This window comes from Pieris napi, chromosome 15 (genome assembly GCF_905475465.1).
Source record: "Pieris napi chromosome 15, ilPieNapi1.2, whole genome shotgun sequence".
Lineage (NCBI taxonomy): Eukaryota > Metazoa > Arthropoda > Insecta > Lepidoptera > Pieridae > Pieris > Pieris napi.
Genome location: NC_062248.1, coordinates 8,526,739 through 8,548,075, shown reverse-complemented (window position 1 = coordinate 8,548,075; position 21,337 = coordinate 8,526,739).

Below are 21,337 nucleotides of genomic sequence, written 5' to 3'. Positions count from 1 at the left end.
TATTAATAATTCATACACAATGTATAATGAATCTTTAATATGTATAATATTGGCTTTAAATTGCATTAATCGAATAGCAAGTACGTTTATTTACTCATTACTACAGTACGGACAATTTTCATCTGATTCAGATTGAATTGTAAACGAGTGAGGTGAGTTAGTAAACTCGTGTTAGGGCTGAGACAGCCCCGCGCTTCGGGCGGCTCGTACCCCGGGGTGCGACATCGACGCCTCACGCTGAGCCGTCAGCATACAGAACTCTAATTGATACACTAAAAATACGTCATGTCACATAAAAGCATTTAGCATACTGTGCCCTTCATAGTTAGTACAAAAGCAATTTCAAAGTCGTTTCAAAATTGATTAAAGTAAATTACAATGTTAAATACTAAGTGACGCCTTCATCAATTATTGAAATCATTACATTTAGAATATTTTTTAAAAATATGTTCCACCTTTGAAGTAGACTGAAATGGACTTATTATTATAGATTTTGTTCTTTTTCTGTTTTTCTTTGTTGCCGACATGTTGTTAAGCAAGGACATATATTGTATAGATAAAATTGTGTTACCTATATTTCTGAGAAAATTCGATAACAATTTTTGACGTTACAATGTCCGTAAGAACTTAGTTTTCAGTTATAATATATTGCCTGCTCTATGCCCTAAAAATATTAAAACCTCTTTGGTGTGATGACCTCATTCGTCTAATGGTCATATTAAGATGTCATAGATAGGATGAAAGCTATTAGTCGCATTTAGATTTGAATTAAGAACAAAACAAATTAAATTCGACAAAAAGTTTGTAATTCGGCTTTCAGTAGGTTGTATTGATGTTTTATCTTAGTCGATTTAGGTAAATGGTATAAAAATCGCCCTCAACAATTTCGTAAATTATTAAAATATACTAGCAAATGCATAAAGTGCGAAGTTTGATAATTATAATGTCGCAATATCGAGCAGCCCCTATTCTATTGGACAATAGACAAGTGCACCCGGGGCTAAGTATCTGCAGAATGCGCGTAATTATTTATTTGCTCGCCGATCCCTCCGTGCCCACTCATTTTCTTTTCAATACGAAAACAAATACGCGCCAGGAGAACAATAACAAGAATTTTATGGAAATAATGTAGGAGCAAAAATGTTTAATCAAAACTATAATTTATTTTATATTTATATGACTAATTAATTATTTATATATAGGCATAATATAAAATAACTTATTCCAAGCATAAAACAGAGACAGCAGATTTATACTAAATACTTTACGGTAGCCAAGTGTTACATATAATATCGTTACGTAGGTAGTCACTTTTTGCTTTTAAAAGGGTATGCTTTCAATAAAAAGCTTAGTAGTATCGTTTTTCGAGCGGACTACAAATACACAATGGGCCCTGACAAAGCTATAGACAAATATCTCGCACGACGTAGCTACTATTTTGACATTTTAATTTCACCCTTGCTCTAAAATCCTTTTTGAATGGCGACGGGGGCGCGAGAGTTGAGCTCTCAGTGTATCTCGCATTGATTGACGTTTATCGCTCAGATTAAAATACAATTAAATCTAATTTTAAATCGAGACATTTCTGTTACTTCAACCCTTTACAGTTCATGCTATACAACGTTTTCTATTATGTTTCTATTGGAAGTTAAATGGACGCTGCCATTAATAAACGTCTTTTAATATTGCGTCTGTAACTCGACAAGATTGTGATACCGTTAGTACAAAATAAAAAACAATTTTCCAAAAGAACATTGATTTATGATAATGCCTAGTCTACGAGTTGACCGCCACATCGTATGCACTAATTATAAGCGTTGATACAATGTTATTTAGTAACTGTTTCTTTATAAAATATTAATTTAGGATGATTAACTATTTTTATCTATTCAGTAGTCTATTATTAGAATTAACAAACGCACGTTGTTTTATTCCTTCTTTTGTCTCATTTATAACAACATCGATCATGATTTCAGCTTATCGCTTATACCTCTTTAGTTAAACATGTTAGAACAAAAAAAGTTTCAAACCATATATAACCTTTTTTATCAAAATATTTTTTATATTCATCTGCACTATAATCTGTTCAATATCCTGTTCCTTTGAACCCAAATGGTACAAATTTCGAACAGCAATTATTCGTTTTCGATTAGAGGTAATTTGTGTCAATCACGGAATCGGCATTGTAATGCCCACGTCCGCCCATGGACCATTTGCCCTAATTAAAAACGGGGCTCAGTTCACAAAAGTCAATCGTAGGATTAATGTTTGACGAACGCCACATTTTCGAAAAGCCTTTTGTGATTAAAGGACTCCAATCTGTGAGATTATTGATTTACGATTTCTGATCCAATTTGTACGCAGTTTTTTCGTGTGTTAAATATTTGTGTATTTACTGCAAATTCGCTAGATTTTTTGACATTATTCTTAATTCTTGAGCATATATGATACATTTTCTAAAATATTTATGTGAATTACCTATTACAAGAAACTTACAAATACCTATGTCTATAAATGAGTGGAAATGGACCTAATATGTTACTTTCTATGTTAGTACTCACCTATATACAATGAGAGTAACATTAGCTAATATATATTACCGATAAAGTCCACTGCCCCGGCATTCAAATATGTACTTATATATTATAGTCAAGGCAATATCTATTTTCCGCCAAATATTCCCATGGTCACTAGGGAAAATCTATTTGAAAGGGTACAACGCTCAGCACGACATTATTACATATAATAACTTATTTAATCGCCTTCGTAAAACCAATTTCATGTCTAAATTTGTTTGCATTTTCGATTTGCACAATTCTTGATTTGTGGTGGATATCCACACAGATTAATAAGTCTGTCTCTTTTATTCTTTCCTACAGTTGGCTGTGAAAAAAAGAGATGGAGTGTTAAATGTAGGGGTATTGGTCACGCAACCCTTTCATTGCGCCGGCGACTGGTTAACGGTAATTTGATTTCACGCGCATCTGATGATTTATGTTAGTACCTTATCGCTCCATATTTTACCGATTTAGTTGTTTCCCCCTTTTAATATTGACTACAACTTTATCTTATGAATCAATAAAAAAACTTTTATAAGTAATCCCTTTATTTAATGCTCACACAGGCCGACCCGCTTCTTCTACTACTATGTAGAAATCTAATTTTAAAGGGCCTATTTTTATAAGGGCCTTTGCGATAAATTTTATTTTTCGGATATTTTCTCTGTGTCACAAATATTTTACGAAACGTCTTGATAATATTCGAACAGACTGCTGTTTATCGCTTTACTCTGTCTATAAGGGATCTATTCAATTTCTAACATTACGTGGATGTATTACAAATTTTGTTGTTCTCCTCTATTATGTATCAATAAATAATTTAAATGTATTGTAATGTAAAACTACACTAAACATTCATTATTTAATCTTAAACGATTTTTTTTCAACACGACATTTTTATATTTCCCCTCGCAACTCTTTCAAAAAAGATATCCTTAAAACACTAGGTATCAGACATTTAATGTCATTAAATGAAGCCGTTAAGATTTTAATATACAACCTTTAGTTGCACACACACAATACACACCCATTCTTTCTCTTATAATTTCTAGTAGTATTCTAGTTAGCGTTTCAATTGAAAATTATTTTGTATTATAATTATGTAAGCTAAATAAATAAATAAACGCTGTTTTCATATACAAATAAACCCGTCAATATAAGTGATTTAATTAGACTTAATTCATATTAAATAAAAATTAAACCTTTCATGGAAACAATAGCCCGGGTTAGTTACTAACATTTTATCTTTCCTATTTCAGAAAGGATCGATTGCAGCGACTGCAGTGCGCATGTACACGACGTAGCGGCACGTAGCTGTTATAGACTCTACTGGCTTACCAAATACTATGAAAACTTATTCCTTGTAGTATTGAACCATAGAAGATAACCCAAGACGGCTCCATGGTTTCTGACATGGCGTATTTACCGTAGAAACTCATCAACTACCCACAGATATAAAAAATATTACTTCTATCAATTCATTCAAATTGAAGCTAAGGAAATATGTTAAACAAAATTACTTTTAAATTCATTTCTTATAATTACTTTTAATTCATATTTCTTTGGTTATCTTTTATTGTGATTATTTTAAGAACGACTACAATGTTATGTTATCTAGAGTATTATTCTCATGTAAGTGACATTTTTTGTCTTTTTGAGAAAATATAAAGTCTTTAAACCTAACTCCTTCAAGAATAGAGTGTAATAATTCTTAAAAGCCCAGCAACGCTCTCACCAGCCCTCTGGCATTGAGAATGTCTATGGGCATCATCAGATGAGCCGTTGCCCCCTTTTCTAAAAAAAGGTTAGATCTTGGCGAAACATTATTTTCGAGGTACAGTGGTTGATGACACAGATCTTGGTTTTCACATACGACTCGAGCTAATTAGGATTTAAATAATCAACAGGTATCATTTAGTCTTTCAAAAAGTAAAAAGTTCGTGGAACGCAAATTTCAACAGATGACGCCTGTTAGGCTATGTTCACATGTAACGCGCGTTAACGCGCGATCAATTTTGGAGAGCGTTCAGATGATGAGCGCTAACGCGCGTTGCGAGAGTACTCGTCAGTCTAGTTCGGTAGAACGAAGAAAATGGACGTGGAAGAGGCTATTGTTTTGTGGTTATATTATAAAGAAAAATATAGAAAAAGAAAACGTACACATTGGGTTCATCCAATTTTGAAAAAATAATACAAATTATATTATATTTTTTATACAAATTTGCTATATTCCAACTTGCTGGCCTTTTTTCTACTTCATCGATTAGTAAGTCGATGTCAATATCTTCAATTTCACTCATTTTAAATGCGAGAACAAAATATAATTACGAAAATTAACAAAATTACATGCGATCGCGATGAAAGCGCGCGCTCATCTGAACAGCAAACGGACATTACATTAATATCAAAGCGCGCGTCAACGCGCGATCACCTGCGTCTAGAGACTTTTTCTCTGAGCGCCGCGTTGACGCGCGTTAACGCACGTTGACGCGCGCTCATGTGAACAGTTGTATGAAAATACCACAATGTCTAGTCGCGCGATTTGAAAACGCGCGTCAAGTTTTTGCCATCTGAACATAGCCTTAACCTTGGATAATAGTTTTATAAGGGAATTATGCTCAAATTTATTCTCAACCCACTTTTTTATATTAACCTATGTTTTCTAAACAGCATTTATTAGACTCAAAAAATAAAATCCTCTTAGTTCAAAAGATCCTTTGTGCATAGAGGCTCCCAATTTCTTATAGTATGTGTCTAAGTAATCAAATAACGTCCTAATCCAAGCTTAATGCGGGTTTGTTCGCATTTTATGCTCCGCTACGCCCCCGTTCAAATATTTGCTTATCTCCTGTTTGCTCACTTTTATCGCAATGTGTAAATCTATTGTCAGAGAGTATTTTTTTTTATGAAAAAACTTACATTTTTCTAAAAAAGTCCGTAACACGTGGCGCGTGATTGATTTCAAGTAATCAATGACAGGCGCGTTATTGATAGGCCTATGATGTAACTATAGTTGTCATTACTGCTTTTGGTCTATATATAATTTTATGACACTCTAAAAAGGTTCCCAATGTTTAGAACTCCTTTTATGAATGTTGCCTTTTTAAACATTATTTATATATTTATCTTCAGAAAAAAGCGCGCGAAGTTTAAATATAAATGCATAATTTCCTCAATATTATATGAGGCGGAGACGTAAAACTCTTTATATCTCGATTTTTACAACTTTTTATTTTAAACAAGCTGCCCCCGCGAACTTCGTTTCTCCTTAATGTGATCTTACTTAGCCTACCTTTTTAGTACGTATACCAACATTTTGCTTTGCTACCCCAGAGACTGTTCGGATTTCTGGAATGAAAACGTCTTAGGTTTTTCTGTGAATTTTTCTCTATTTATAAATCTCAGAGTTCAAGTAATAAGGTTTTAATTAACAAATAAAAAATAGGGGTTGATTATAGAGGGGTGAACATCAAGAGTTGTATGTATTTTTGTATGCTGTATCTATCATAAAAATAAAATATATCTTAAAAATAAAAACAAAAAAAAATAGATGTGGACCACCCTTAATATTTAGGGGTTTAGAAGATAGATAGTAGCCGATTCTCAGACTTACTGAATATGCATAAAAAATTCATAACGAACGAACATTGTGACACGAGAATTTTATATATTAGATATATATCACGTGGGACATGTGCAAAAAATATCTTATTTCCGAACCTACGACCTTCCATAAAAATGAACGTTAAATATTGTTAAAATGTAGTTTTGTAAAGAGCAAGCCTTTTTGTATTTGAATATAATATAAAGCGCAGATTATTCTCACCCATTAGATTTTAGTTTAAGCTTAGGATCGATGCTCTCTCCCTAAGTGCGAACATCTGTATTTGCGTATACGGCTCCCACTCATACCTATTGCGATAAATCTGTATTCAAATAATTTTAATCGTTTAAGTATACAAATCCATTCTCGTAACAAATGAATTATAATTATTCATACGACGACAGCACAATCCTTTCGGACTATCGCCTTCTGTTTGCATATCGCTTACCCCTGGCTCCATTTTTAACGTTTATTGTTAATTGAAAAATATCCTTGCTTAAGTCTATGAAAATTTTATTGGCTTTGATTTGGTTCTATCGGTTTTATATTTTTTTAATCAATGAGAATCGAACCTCATTTTCAGATATTGGCGTATATGTTAATTAACTGCAATTCATTTGTTTTTGACGAGTAGGTAAGGCAATATTTAATACCTCTTGAATAATATTTTAATTGAATAAATTAATAAATAATATTGAATTTAAGTTCCACCGTCACATATATCATCATAAATAATTGTGATTAAACGTAGCATATTTTCCCGTATCACCTCGACGACCGTCGTACCACAACTAAGCGTTTCAAGGCAGTTTTTGCCGCGTACCACTTTATGGAACCAGCTGCCCACCGAAGTATTTCCCAACCAATTCGACTCAAGAAAAGAGCGTACCAATTATAAAGGCCGGCAACGCAATTGCGAGCCATCTGTCATTGCGAGCCTCCATGGACGGCGGTATCATTTAACATCAGATGAGCCTCCAGCTTGTTTGCCCCCTGTTAGCATAGACTCACGTCAAAATATAAAATTTTAAAGGTTTAAATAAATAAAATAACAAAATTTATCTAAATACACATTATATCAGAAAAATGGATAGGTACTGCAAAATATCTAACATTAATGTCGCCATTTTGGTCTCACAAAAAAGGTACCATGAAACCTATTTCCGGTCGATATAACCTAAACAAAGACCTATACTTTTTACTGTCAATTGTCAATTACAATTACAAAGGTTATTAGAAAGGGCGCTATTCAGTAATTCATCAGTTACAACAAACCATTAAACCCTTTTCATTTTTTACAATAAAGGTAGGCGTGTGCGTGATCAATAAAATTATCCGGACTTACGCTTCTCCTGTGCAATCAATCGAGAATGTAAAGCAGGGCTCTTCATTTCGTGCATGGCGGAACAGATCGACATGACATGTTCTCATATGACACTCACGGCTGTAACATTCAATTCCATCCATCATTGATTTGACATTTTGGTTTGCTCAATCAACGCACGTACTTAGCGCAATATTGGGTAACAGGAAAATATATATGTCTCTCTGTAAACAGAAAATTGAAAACTAAAAAAAACGATCAGGATCTTTCTTTAAACTAATTTTGACTTATATTGTGTACAATATACCAAATGTTGTTCGTTCGTCTATAAGATGATACTAAAAATACTTAAACCCGCTGAAAACAAAATAATCAAAAATACGTTCCACAACTGAGCGCGCACTTTTTTCCGCGCACCACCGCTTTATGGAACCAACTGTCCAATGAAGTATTTCCAAACCAATTCGACTTAGGGCTAGACTCAAGGAAGACTAACGAAAAGAGCGTATCAATTCTTAAAAGGCTGGCAACACAGTTGCGAGCTTTTTGGTAATGTGACTGTCCATGGTCACATCAAGTGAGCATTAGACTCACATATATAAAAAAACAACTAGCATTTATGTATAAACTATAAGCTCATCCCACTTACGGTCTGAGTTACATTATTAGCCTAACAACCTAAATCTGATTCAAATTCTTCAGAAAAATCTAACTTTCAAATGCAAACTATGAACACTCATACAATTGTTTATGGATATCAAAAACAAGTGCACACGCACTAGCCTTGCCTTAACCGATTAATAAAATCATTAATACGTTACAACAATGCTTTTCTCATTTTCACCAGATGTGCGATAACGTTATCAAGAGGGTAAACCGTGACCTCATAAAAAGTAAAATTTATTACATCTCATGCCCCTTTGCCCCGATAGTAAGACAGCGGAGGAAATAATAGAAAAATATCGTAATTAAAATCCAACCCTTCCTGTTGCGCTGTTTTACGGAGGGATAGAATTGGAGCGGGCCGCGCGTGACCGATCCGATGATATACTGCGAAGAGGCAGCCCTGCCTACAACTAAACGATCTTTAATGACTGTCAAGTTCTTCATTAAAATTTAAACATATGCCCCCATTTTGTTTTATAACACTTAAACGCCTATTTCCGTTGTGTAAAGACTTAACTATCTTGCTTTTCAAATTTAGAAATTATCAACTAATTATCTAAAACTGTGTTATTATCAACATACAAAACAAATTAGTATTGAAAGTATTATAAGGATGAAGATTGAGAGAACGCCGGGCCTTGACATCCAATTTTGGTTGCGTCACGTTTTATATTAGTTTTGAGTTTCAATTCAGATTTCAGAGTATACAAATTATAAGTTTAAAAATGAAGGTGCATATTATTGTTGAAGTTGTCTTCAATTCTTAAATTGTTAACATTCAACTGTTTCAAAATTTTAAACGTATAATCAATTTTGTTCGAATCCATGAGTTGTAAATGTAATTTTATTTCTCATTTTATTGTTAGAGTAACTATTAATTTTTAAAAGAAAGAATGTTCGAGATTACAGTTTAAATTATATAGAACGTTCATGTATTTTTTGTTAAACTATATCTCTTTTTTTTTAAATAGGAGAGATGTTCTTAAAACTACGGGGAGCATTGTGTGTGAAAAAATTGGTTTTAGAAGAAATTACTATTGTAAACAAAATTTTCTTTATAGATTCTTTGATATAGGTAATAAGGTACTAAACTACGACCAAGCTTAATCGAGAGGTTATAAATACAGTGTATGTGGTTTTGTGGCGGTGATGTATGTGTGGGTGAATTTAATAATTAATTTTAATTTTTATGATTCAAAATACCTTTAAGCTACTAATAAAACCGTTATGACAATATTACAGTTAAATGAAACGAGTATTTTATTAATCACTGTGTTAATTATATTTTAGTGTAAACCAGACAAAAGCGAAAAAGGAAGTAAACTTGTACACAGAGCAAATCATAGTTATGAGATATGACATAGACAACAAGTGATGCATTCTATAATTTCTGAAGGCGCCAAATTTAAATTTTATAGACTAACAATTGGTACTAACACAATAAAAACCATATATGGACATATCATTGTCTGCTTAAATAAATAAATAATTATAATTAACACGAAGCTTAACAAATTATTCATACGAGGATATTTTGAAATTCTCGCATTAAAAAAATAAGGTGCATAAGTAGGCCATTTCAATGCTCGATAACGTTCTCAATAAGAATAAGCTTTTGTAATCGTATTTCAAAATGGAATTTCTTTTATCGAATTACTGACATAGAGCCAAACATTTCAATAAAACTGTATAAAAACTTGAACTTGTACAAAAGATTAACTAAGAATACATTGCCTTGTGTTATTATATGCCGCCTACGAATACAATTGCAACAAAAGTCTCAATTTTCAACACAATAAGGTCGTTATTTGCTTGAAAAATTAGCTCGATTTTAGGTGCGAGAACGCGCGATGCAACTTTGTTTGTTGTTTGTTAAAGTATGCGTGAACGAGAGATCTTTAGGCGTATATTACAGTTGAATAGCAAACAAGATGAATGGATGCTTGACAATACAACGCTCTGCTACCTAGACGTCTTATTGATTGTTATTTCGAGATGATGAAAGCAATATGTTTATTTAACGGAGATTTTTAAACTTTGACTATACTGTATTAAGTTTTTTGTGTTTAAGTCAAAATGTTATAGGTATTAGTCAGTAATAGTAGTAAGTAGTGTAAAAGGTCGGCAACGCACTCGCGAGGCCTCAGGGGTTGAGAGTGTCCATGGGCGGCGGTATCTCTTAACATCAGGTGAGCGTCCTGCCTGTTTTCCCCGTTTTATAAAAAAATCAAATTAGTTAATGCATAATTAAAATAAGGAGCATTGTTGGCCAAGTGGCTTCAGTGTGCGACTCTCACCCCTGAGGTCGTAGGTTCGATTCCCGGCTGTGCACCAATGGACTCCTTCTATGTGCGCATTTAAATTTGAAATCTTTTTTCTTTCGCTACAAATCTTACTAGTTATTACTTTGTTGTTAAGATTATGAATATATTAATTTTTACGAACACTTCCTGTATACACTATCCGCGTAGGTTAAGTTAGATAGTTTAAACTTAGCGATAAAATATTAGTCCGTGACGAATAAGTAAATTTCAAATTTATTGAAGTGGCCGCCATCTTAGGTGGTCCATTCGCTCACTGATTTTCAAAGTACTTTACAATTCGTATCCATTTAAAGTATCTCATTGTATAAATGAAAGACTCAATGAAACTTATTCTCTAGTACATTGTTATCTTAATCCGTAATGTGCAATCCTGCGCACATTTTGAGACGGACAGACATTGTGACGTCTTGTCTGCCAATAACCCATTCAAAGGCCTTTATATGGATTGTATTAGAAATAAACGAATAAAACACGTTAAAAAAATATTAGTTTATCGAATCGTCCTCAAGAAATTTGTATTTCGCTGATAATGTGAATAACTATGAAAAAATTTTCCGAACCAATTCGACTTAGGTTCCTTCAAGAAAAGAGCGTTGTACTTCTTAAAAGGCCGGCAACGCATTTGCTAGCCTTCTGGCAATGTGAGGGCGGTATCATTTAACATCAGGTGAACCTCATGCTCATTTGCCTCTTGTTACATAATACATATATATTGTAATTTGTAGGTAGGTAAACAAATCTACTAAAGCGATCCGTAACTTTGCTATGACATTTATAAGAAATATGGGTACTTAATAATCTTATTATGGACAAATGAAAGACAATATTATTACACAAACATTTTCTGTGGTTTAAAATGTTATCCTTGTTTTAAATTTAACTTTATCATAATAAACTAGCTGGCCTGGCGAACATCGTACCGCCTAACAGTCGATTCTTTATTTTTTTTAATACTTATTCTGCTATTCGGGACACTGGTCTAGCTAGTAAGATAAATAAAAGAAAGTTGATAATACAGAAATTATTATGTCAAAAAATAAAAATTTACCTTCCCGGAACACTACCACTTCCACTAACACTTGAACTTTATGATATGGTATTAAAGTTCAAATTGCCTTTTAATATTATTACGAATATTTTGTATGGGAATATAGAAAAGTGTTGTTTTTAGACTTTTTCTCGTACTTCAAGGAATATTATAAAAAAAGAATCAGACAAATCGGTCAAGCCGTTTTCATGTTATGTCGTGACAACGGAAAACGGGTTTCATTTTTATATATATAGATAACGATTGTTTCCATGTGACGTGTTATAAAAACATTTGTATGTATTATTAAGGATGTTTGCAACGCACAAATAATGAATTGAAAGGTAAATTAGGAATTGCGTGCGAACTTAATTATTATTTTTGCTGTAATACTTTAAAGTAATTACAATATGCAATGTTACTATTGTTGTATCGTAAGTCTAGTTTTTAATAGTGTACTCCATCTCAAAAGTGAAATATAGCAATTAAGAGATCTCTCAGGTCTCAGATAAAGTAGGTAACTTTTCTGATGGAAAGATACATTAATATCAGAGTCCTCCAAGCTAAGGGTACTTCTTAAAGCAGCTTAAGCACACGTTTCTTATCACACTTTATTATTTATTTTTTATTAAAAGCTTAGCGCAGAGCGTTTTGCCACAGACAAAGGTAAAGAAAACGGAATAGTAAAGAAAAATAATTTTACATCGAATGAAATTTACATTGGATTAAGGATATAGGTAATATGTAAAACTATCTCTAATACAAAATACTACATTATGGAAATGAACAGCTTATCACACTTATGAATAAATACACCCAAAACATTTTTAATTACTCAGAATACAGCAGTGTGTCGCGTTTTGAAATCGAGAGTTTGTGGAGGTATGTAACTGGCATGTGGGTAATACAAAGTGACGCTAAGGGATATAGAGGAGTAAAACAAAAGCGTGCAGCGGCGGAGGCGGCCCACTGCGCACACGCCACTTGAAGCTCGTTAGTGACGTATTCAAAATACTAAAACAATGCTAAACAAACCGTACGTTGCCATTACGCTAATTGCACCATGGCTATTGTTGTGTCACTCATTTATTCAAATATTTTTTAATCTATAGATACTTATATTTTATAGGTGAAGCTGTCGCGTGCAGTGGCACAATTAATAAGTGCTGTTGTTCAAGGTACCATATGACTTATAGCGCTCAAACTTACGCTTTTTAAACTATGTTAAGATCTTAACAATCGTCAACTATCCGATAGCTATGAGAACGCTTTAAAGCTCTACCTGAGAGACTCTATTATGGGTATGCACCCATAATATAGAGTCTCGAGCGAATGTTAAATGCGCACATAGAAAGAAAGTCCATTGGTGCACAGCCGGGGATCGAACCTACGACCTCAAGGATAAGAGTCGCACGTTGAAGCCACTTGGCCAACACTGCTCTATGCGAAAATTCAAAATTTAATAACGGTGATGCTGTTATGGACCATGGTGATGTCCTTTATATCTCTACAACAAGCTATGTTGGATGAGTCGAGAAGTAGGTCATATCTTCGACAGTTATGTATGCCGAGGAGTGAGTTGCAGAACACAGTTGCTTTTAAAGAAAGCTTAAATGAAGTGCCACAAAGTGATGGAGTAATCTGCCGCCACCATTACGTCAATCAGCTTTAAGTCTTAACTGTTTATGAAACTGATACATAAAATTACTGTTGGTGGCATTTACTGGCCAATATCAGTTGCACTAAAGCACGAAGCGTACAGTATATTCTTAACTTATTTATTGTACCTATAGATAATCTTCAGATTTAAAATCATACAGCAATTCCCCATTGTTTATTTGTTATTAATTTATCTTATTTTTAATCACAATTAAAATGAAAAAAAAACACCTGTTTTCTAAATTGAGAAGCAGTAAAAATCGTCGCTGCACTTCTGTTGCATGAAACCTCTTCAGTTAGGTACTCCTAATCTAAGTTACATTTCTAATCATAAGCATAATTAAATCCATTTAGATAACACAGATCCATTTTAGTTAGTAAGTACCACTTAAATAAATAAGCGTACGCACCAACTGCTTAACAATTTCCGACTGAGTATAGACATCTATTGTACTGAGGGTACTGTTCCTGACGCATCGCAATCTGCGTAAAAGTGAGGTTCTTTCCGACGGATCGCCCAGAATTCATCAGCATCTTAAAGGCGTTATTATATTGAACCGGCAAGGCACTGTTTTTTGGCAACAAGCCTTAAAAAGGATGATTTTTACACTACACCAATGTTTAATGTTTAAATTGTATTATTTCTACGAAAATTGTAGACAAGTAAGTAATTAAGTTTAGACCTAAGAATGTGAAATGGAATGTTATGTAATGTGGCTGAATAATGTTTTTTTATTCTTTCTTTCGATTAATTATAATCGGTTTCACTTTATTTGTTGTTGCAAATTAAATAATTTAAACTATAACTGATAGTATCATTTTCTATCTTTTATATATATTTTATCATTCGAATGAGAATATAAACCGTTGATATAATATGTTGTGTGGGCGATATGATCTTGTACGTGTCAAGATTCAGAACAAGGTAATTTATTTAATTAATTGACTTAAATATAAACATAAACTAATAATAATAAAATAATATACATTGAAATAAATAACTAAACTTAACATAAACTAAAATATATCATTAAAAGGAGTTGCTTTAGGCAAGGTTCCGAAGATACTGGCAGCGTTCCCCCTTTGAATTGCTAGACTAATTCTTTGTCCGAGGTAGCTGCCAGATCTTCGGTCTCCTGTGATGTCGACTAACCTTTTTGAAATATCTTTAAAAAGCCTTAAAGCGCTAGGACCCCACGGACCAAGAGTCTTGACACCGAATGGGACAAAATCATATTCTGAGCCCAGACCCCTGTATTTGCAAAATTTTACAAGGTAATTGTCAACGTGTTTCTTGAATATTTATTTCAATTCCAATATTAACATATATTTAAAAGTTTAACATCTATATCCATAGACTATAGCTTTTAATTAATATTATTTTATACTTAGTTTAATCCAGTGTTGAATAATTATAAAACTTTATCGTTTTTAGCAATCTTTTTACGAAATGGCATCTAATTATGTTAAAACCAGCTTGAAAAGTAAATTCTATTGACACGTGAGCTGACATTTTATGATGTTCGATATATGGAGTTCATTCAATTTCTTTAAAACATGTACAGGCATAGGCCGTGGTATAACAATGCTGGCACCAATCCGAAATTTGACAAGACAATACAATAAACAAGGTTAAGGACTTGGTATTACCATATGACTACTACGAGTATCTTAGTCACACCCATTATACTGTCTTATCACGTATGCAGTCAGTTATGTTTTAAAGAATTAAAATAAAACGAATAATATAACTTTTCTATATAAAATATTAGCCATGTTGGCCTGAGGTAGTAGGTTCGGCTGTACACCAATAGACTTTCTATGAACGCATTTTACACTCCCTCGTACGGTGAACATTGTAAGAGAACTGGCGTGTTTGAGACCTAAAAACTGGACGGTGTCAGTGGCATTTAGGGCACAGGAGGTTGATCACCTAATTGCCTATAAAAAAAAAATATTACGAAACAGATACTATATAGATTTTTTTTTTTTTTTTTTTTTTTTAATAATCATACAATCAGTCTTTGCGACTATAAGTAGATACGTTGAGAGCTTTTTGACGTGTTAGGCGCTACTCCCAGCGGAGCCTGCCTATTCTTATTTAAACTCAGTCTGTTGGGTTGTCCTGATCAAAAATGTCTCGCCGCTTTTTTAGTCGTCGAGTAGTTTCTGGTATAGTTAGCTGTCCTGCTAGCTGATTGGGGTGCTTTTGAAGTCTTAGTTTGTAGTTATACCCATGTGTGATTATTTCCTCTTTTACCATGGGCATATTACGAAATTCATGGACTTCTGTAGTTTTGAGAAACCATGGGGTGTTTGATATTTGCTTGAGTATGTAATTTTGAGCTCTTTGTATTATTATTATATTTGAGGCACTAGCAGATCCCCAAAGCTGTATTCCGTATGTCCATATGGGTTTGAGAATGGTTTTGTACAAGAGCAACTTATTGTCAGTGGATAGTTTTGAATTTCGTCCCATTAGCCAGTAGAGACCCTTGTATTTGTGGTTAATTTCGTCTCGCTTTGTTTGAATATGTTTTTTCCAGGTGAGTCTGCGGTCTAAATGCATTCCTAAATATTTGACTGTGTTTTGATGTGGTAATTGGGTGCCATTTAGAGTGACAGGGGGGCAGTCTTCCTTTCGGAGCGTGAAAGTGACGTGCACCGATTTGGACACACTAACTGCAATTCTCCATTTGGCCAACCAGTCTTCTACCTTATTTAAGCCATTTTGTAGAATTTTAGAGGCTAGAATGGGACTTCTGTTAGAGGTAAGTAGAGCCGTGTCATCAGCGAAGGTGGCGATAGTAATCTCTGGGCTCTGTGGTAGGTCGTATGTATACAGTGTGTACAGGACGGGTCCGAGGACTGAGCCCTGTGGCACACCTGCGCAAATTTCGTAAAAAGCGGATGTGCTGGCACCTTCTTTAACTTGGAATAGTCTGTTAGACAGGTACGATTGTAGAATCCTATAGAATGTGTGTGGCAATAAGGATTTTATTTTAAACAAAAGACCCTTATGCCACACTTTGTCAAAGGCTTGTTGTACGTCTAGAAATGCAGATGAGCAGTATTCTCTCCTCTCGAGGGAGTTTCTTATTTTTCTACATACTCTGTGGACTTGTTCTGTTGTTGCATGTTCTTGCCTAAAGCCAAACTGATGGTCTGGTATGATATGCTTTTCTTTTATTATGTCCAGCATTCTGTGTAGTAGCGATTTTTCAAATAATTTGGACATTATAGGCAGCAGACTAATGGGTCTATATGAAGTTATTTCGTGAATCGGTTTTCCAGGTTTGTGGATCATAGTGACTTGTGATACCTTCCATAAGTCTGGGTAGTACCCAACTCTTAGGATTGCATTAAACAGCTGTGTAAGGTACACTATCACTTTGCGTGGTGATTCTTCGAGGACCTTTTTGTCTATTAAGTCATAGCCCGGCGCTTTATTATTGTCCATAGATTTGATATTGCGATTAATTTCCCGTGGTCTCACTAGTTTTAATGGTAGATCAAGTTGCAGGTCTTGGTCAATGATTAGTTCGATATCCGATTCATCTACATTAGGCCTGGGGTCATTCGGTTTGAATACATGACTGAGATGATTGGCAAAAACTTCAGCTTTTTCTCGTTCCGTTCTAATCCACTGCCCGTTCTGCGTTCGTAGTGGTGGCTTTTGGTGTAGTGGTCGAGCTAGGTTTTTGCAGGCTCTCCAGAGCGAGTAATCGGTTGCTTTTGTTGATGTCAATCCTTCCAGGTGTTTACTCAAGGCTGCTTCGTTAGCTTCGGATATTAGGGATTTTAAATCACGTATCGCTTTATTAAGCGCCGTTTTGTCATATGTCAGTCTACTAGTGTGCCATATTCGACGTAGCCTTCGTTTTTCTAATATTTTTTGTCGTATGGTGTCCGAGTAGGTCTTACTCTGTGGCAGACGAGCAGTGATTTCGGGCGTGGACATCCAGCAGCTTTCTTGGATCACTTCGGTTAGTAAGCGAGTTGCGTGATCAATGTCTGCTTCACTTTTTAAGGCAATTTTTAGGTCTAGTCTGTCATGGACCAGTTCTCGATATGAGTTCCAATCAGTTCGTTTATTGTACAATTTAAGGCTGTGTTCTTTGCTCAAGGCAGTTATTCCAATAGTCAATATAACTGGAACATGGTTTGTACTCGAGTCTAAACAAGTTTGTATTTGGTAAGAAAGTCTAGACAGGCCTTTCATGACGAAAAAGTCTATGACGTCCGGAAGCCTGTTTGAGTCAGTCGGCCAGTTGGTCGGGTCCGTCGTTGAAATCACTGTCAGATTGTTGTTATCTATACTTTTCTTAAGCTCTCTGCCTCTTGTTGTCGTTAGCCTAGAGGCCCAATGAACATGCTTGGCATTCCAATCTCCTCCTGCTATGAATCGCTGCCCCAGTGATATAAAAAGCTCTTCAAAATGTTCTTCTTTTATAGTGTGCTTGGGGGGGCAATAGATGGCGGATACATTAAACGTACCGTTTCTATCTATAACTGCAACCGTTGTAGCTTGTATGTAGGGTTTCTGAAACTGTGGTTGTTCATAATGTTTGATGTTTGATCTTATAATTATAGCTGCTCCTGCATGTGCAGTTCCATCGGGATGGTTTGTAGCATAAATATTAAAATTACGTAATGTGACTCTGTTATTTTCTGTAAGGTGAGATTCAGACACTAATAATATGTCTATGTTGTGTGTGTGTAGTAGTACTTCTACTTCTTCTAGATTAGGCAATAGCCCATCTGGGTTCCAGGTAGCTATCTTTAGGGAAGTCATTTGGACATTTTCGTGACTAATGTTGTAATTAAATTGATTAAAGTGCTCATTTGTTGTAAGATATGATCAAACTTTTCAGCTTGTTTGACTAACATTTCTTCAATTGTAGGTTTTGGTGTATTATAAGTATTCTGGTTAGATCCTATCACATCGGCGTAGCTTGATCGATAATTTCCGTGGTTAGGTATTTCTTTGTTCCTAGATAAGTGTTGTGGTTGTGATAGTGACTGGGAGTTTTTGTCACCAATAGGTTTATTATTTTCTAACTGTGGTAGTGTGTTCATCTCAGGTGCCATCTGTTTAGAGCTGCGTTGTCGTTCCGGATTATTATTATTTATCCTTGATGCGCGGGTATACTGCCTTTTAGATTTTCTCGATAGGATTTCTACATATACTTCACAGCCTTTAAAGTTCGCTGGATGGGCACCGAGGCACAAGGCGCATTTTGCTGGAGTACTTCGATCAGGCTTTGGACAGTCTGCTGTTCTATGTGCTTGCGCGCATTTCACGCAGCGATAGGGCCTCATACAGTAATTTTTAGAGTGACCATATTGCTGACATCTTTGGCATTGGACTATGGAGTTCCTTTTACGTGGTTCCTCTATAACGACCGATTGGTGGTTTATGTACTTTATACCTTTTATCTCTTTGTTGCTCGGACTTTGTTCTAGGGTTGCAAAAAATGTAGATGTAGGTTTCTTTTCAGGTCCATACTTTGCATTTATTATTTCTCCTATCACTACGTTTCCCGTGTCTTCCAGTGCTTCTTTTATTTTAAGGATAGGAGTTGAATAATGTAGGTTTTTGATAACCACTCTATACGGTTTTTTGTCTTTCCTGTTAAATGTATGTCCGATCAGTCTTTTTTCACGGATAAGGTCTATTATGTTTTTGTAAACCTCCACGTTGGCGCAATTTATGCGCAGCTGGTTTTGGTTTATTATTTTGTAGACGAAGTCGGTTTTGTTTACGGCACACTCCAGGAGTTCGGTAAGTTTGGCTAGGTCTTCAATACCATATAGGATTATAGGCGGAGGTTTAGATATCTTTTTAGTTTGTTCTACATCATTATTTGCTTCCTGATCTACTGGAAGGGCGCTGAATTGATTGGAAACTGGTATCCTATCTGGAGATGGTGAGGAAACTTTTTTCCTTTTGGCGTTCCTTAGTGTCGGTGCTCTCTGCCAGTTAGGAGGATTCTGTTTGTCTATGTAAATGTCTTTAGAATTTGTCTGCACTCTATTCAATAGAGCTGTCGGGCTTTGGATGTTAACATCTGCTACTGAACTTAGAGATGAGCTTCTTGGTCGAGCCAGAAATAGGCTAGGATGAAAGGCTTGCTGAACTAGCTTTTTATCCTTCACATTAGGACCAGTAGCATTAACTGGTAAGGGGGCCTGGGTTCCCACCCTCTTACAGGTTTCTTCTGCGAGTGTATCTTTGTTTAGCAAAACTTTGTCCCCCCCAGAATACGTGGGACAGCCTGAGCAAGGCTCAGAGAGGGATTCTCCGGCTACACCGGTACCCTCCTGGGGTATACTGTTTTTAGGTTTTGCTTCCATTTTTTTTTTGTGATTTTCTGTCAGGGTTGTCTTCCCTTAGTCAGTTGGTTCGGTTAAGGCGCCGAAGACTCGCCTTCGTTCTTCATACTTTGCTACTGCGATCTCGAGGTATTTGCGAATGGAGCTCGTAGCAGATCACAGCATTGCCCGGAGGAGACGGCCCACAAGGTAGAACTAGTGTGGGCCCATCCATGTACCACTGCGATAGTACAGAGATGGCGTGGACGTGTATGAAGAACTTTCGGTGCGCGCCTGATAGCCTAGCTCCATTGCCTAGGCGTGCGCTTCGGTATGCTTAGCTTTTTATAGGAGCATATTCCCTGACATAGATTATGCCCCACTAAGACCAACACCGACCCCCCCCGATACTATATAGATAATTAGAAAATTATCGACATTTTCCGGCAACGCATTTGAGAGCCTTCTGGTAATGTGAGTGTCCATGGGCGGTAGCACTTAACATCAAGTGAGCTTCCTGCCTTTTTTTTGCGTAACAAACGTTAACAAAACAAAATTAAGTATAAAAAAGAAATAGTAGTCAGGAAATAGTAGGAAGAATTATTTTTCCTCGGGCGTGTTTGATTGAACTACTTACAATGACTACTACTTTGCTATAATCGTAATGCTTATGTTAACTTTTAACGTATAAGTGCTATTTCCGGTAATAAATTAAACGATCACTTATGGCACGTCCCTATTTCAATTGGATTGAAAATAAATTGCCCAAATGCTAAATAATCCGGGGTTACAACAAACAATCTGTAGACATGACAATATGTCGACAATTAAGCCGGCGCAGGCGCACCTAAAGTATCTATTAACAAATGTATTTGCCGTGTTTGGGCTTGATCGTAAATCCCATGGAGAGCAGTTGGAACGTATCGCTTGTGATAATATATCATTCTGTTTTATATAGATGTGATCTCCGAAATTTACGAGATACTCTAATAAAATAAGACATAAATTGTTCGGGAGTTGAAAGGAAGTTTAAATAAATTGCTCTTGAGAGGAAAACACGTTAGATATTTAATATACTTAGCTGAACAACGGCAAGTTGTTTTCATAATACACCAATTCTAAGAGGATAATTATTTTAAATGGTTAGTCAATTTCCAAGTTTTTGTATATTCAGTACAAGGAAAAAAATTTCAAACATCGCATTGAAAGCGATATATCAATAACGTTGCAACTTTTGGCAAAGAAAATTAAAAACATGAAATACATGTTATGTTCTTAGAATATTCATGTTTTTATTTTAAAGAATTGCATCTTAGTGTGAGTCTTTCAAGCGAACGAAAGTAGTAAGAAATTATATATAATAAATTAGTGTAATGTATCTCCTATATGACTCTTAAGCCTACTTGATGAAGATTACTTGTTAATTTGATGAAATGGACTATTAGATATATTACAGCTGAATTTACGTATGTCCTGGTATAGGTAAACAAATTTGATAGATATGTCATAATATAACATCAAGTTTGTTTACCTATCCATATAAAATCTATATCATCTAAAAACACATTTAAAATTCGAATAGTAAAAATCGTTTCACCTCGGGGATGTTGAAATCACTTAAAAATGGTTACCATGGTAACAACGAGTCAACGTTCTATAATAAAACCGATAAAATTCAAATATCTTCGTTGTTCCTATCCTATCCTAAGGCTGTTTGTCAAATGTTTCCTACAAAAACAAGTAAATCTAAAGAAATATTCAGAGACATCATCTGTCTCCGAGAGCAATTTATTACCGTCGGACCGTTACGAAATCAGAGTGCCACCCGTGCGTAGATGTGTCTACGGCACGCGCGCCCTT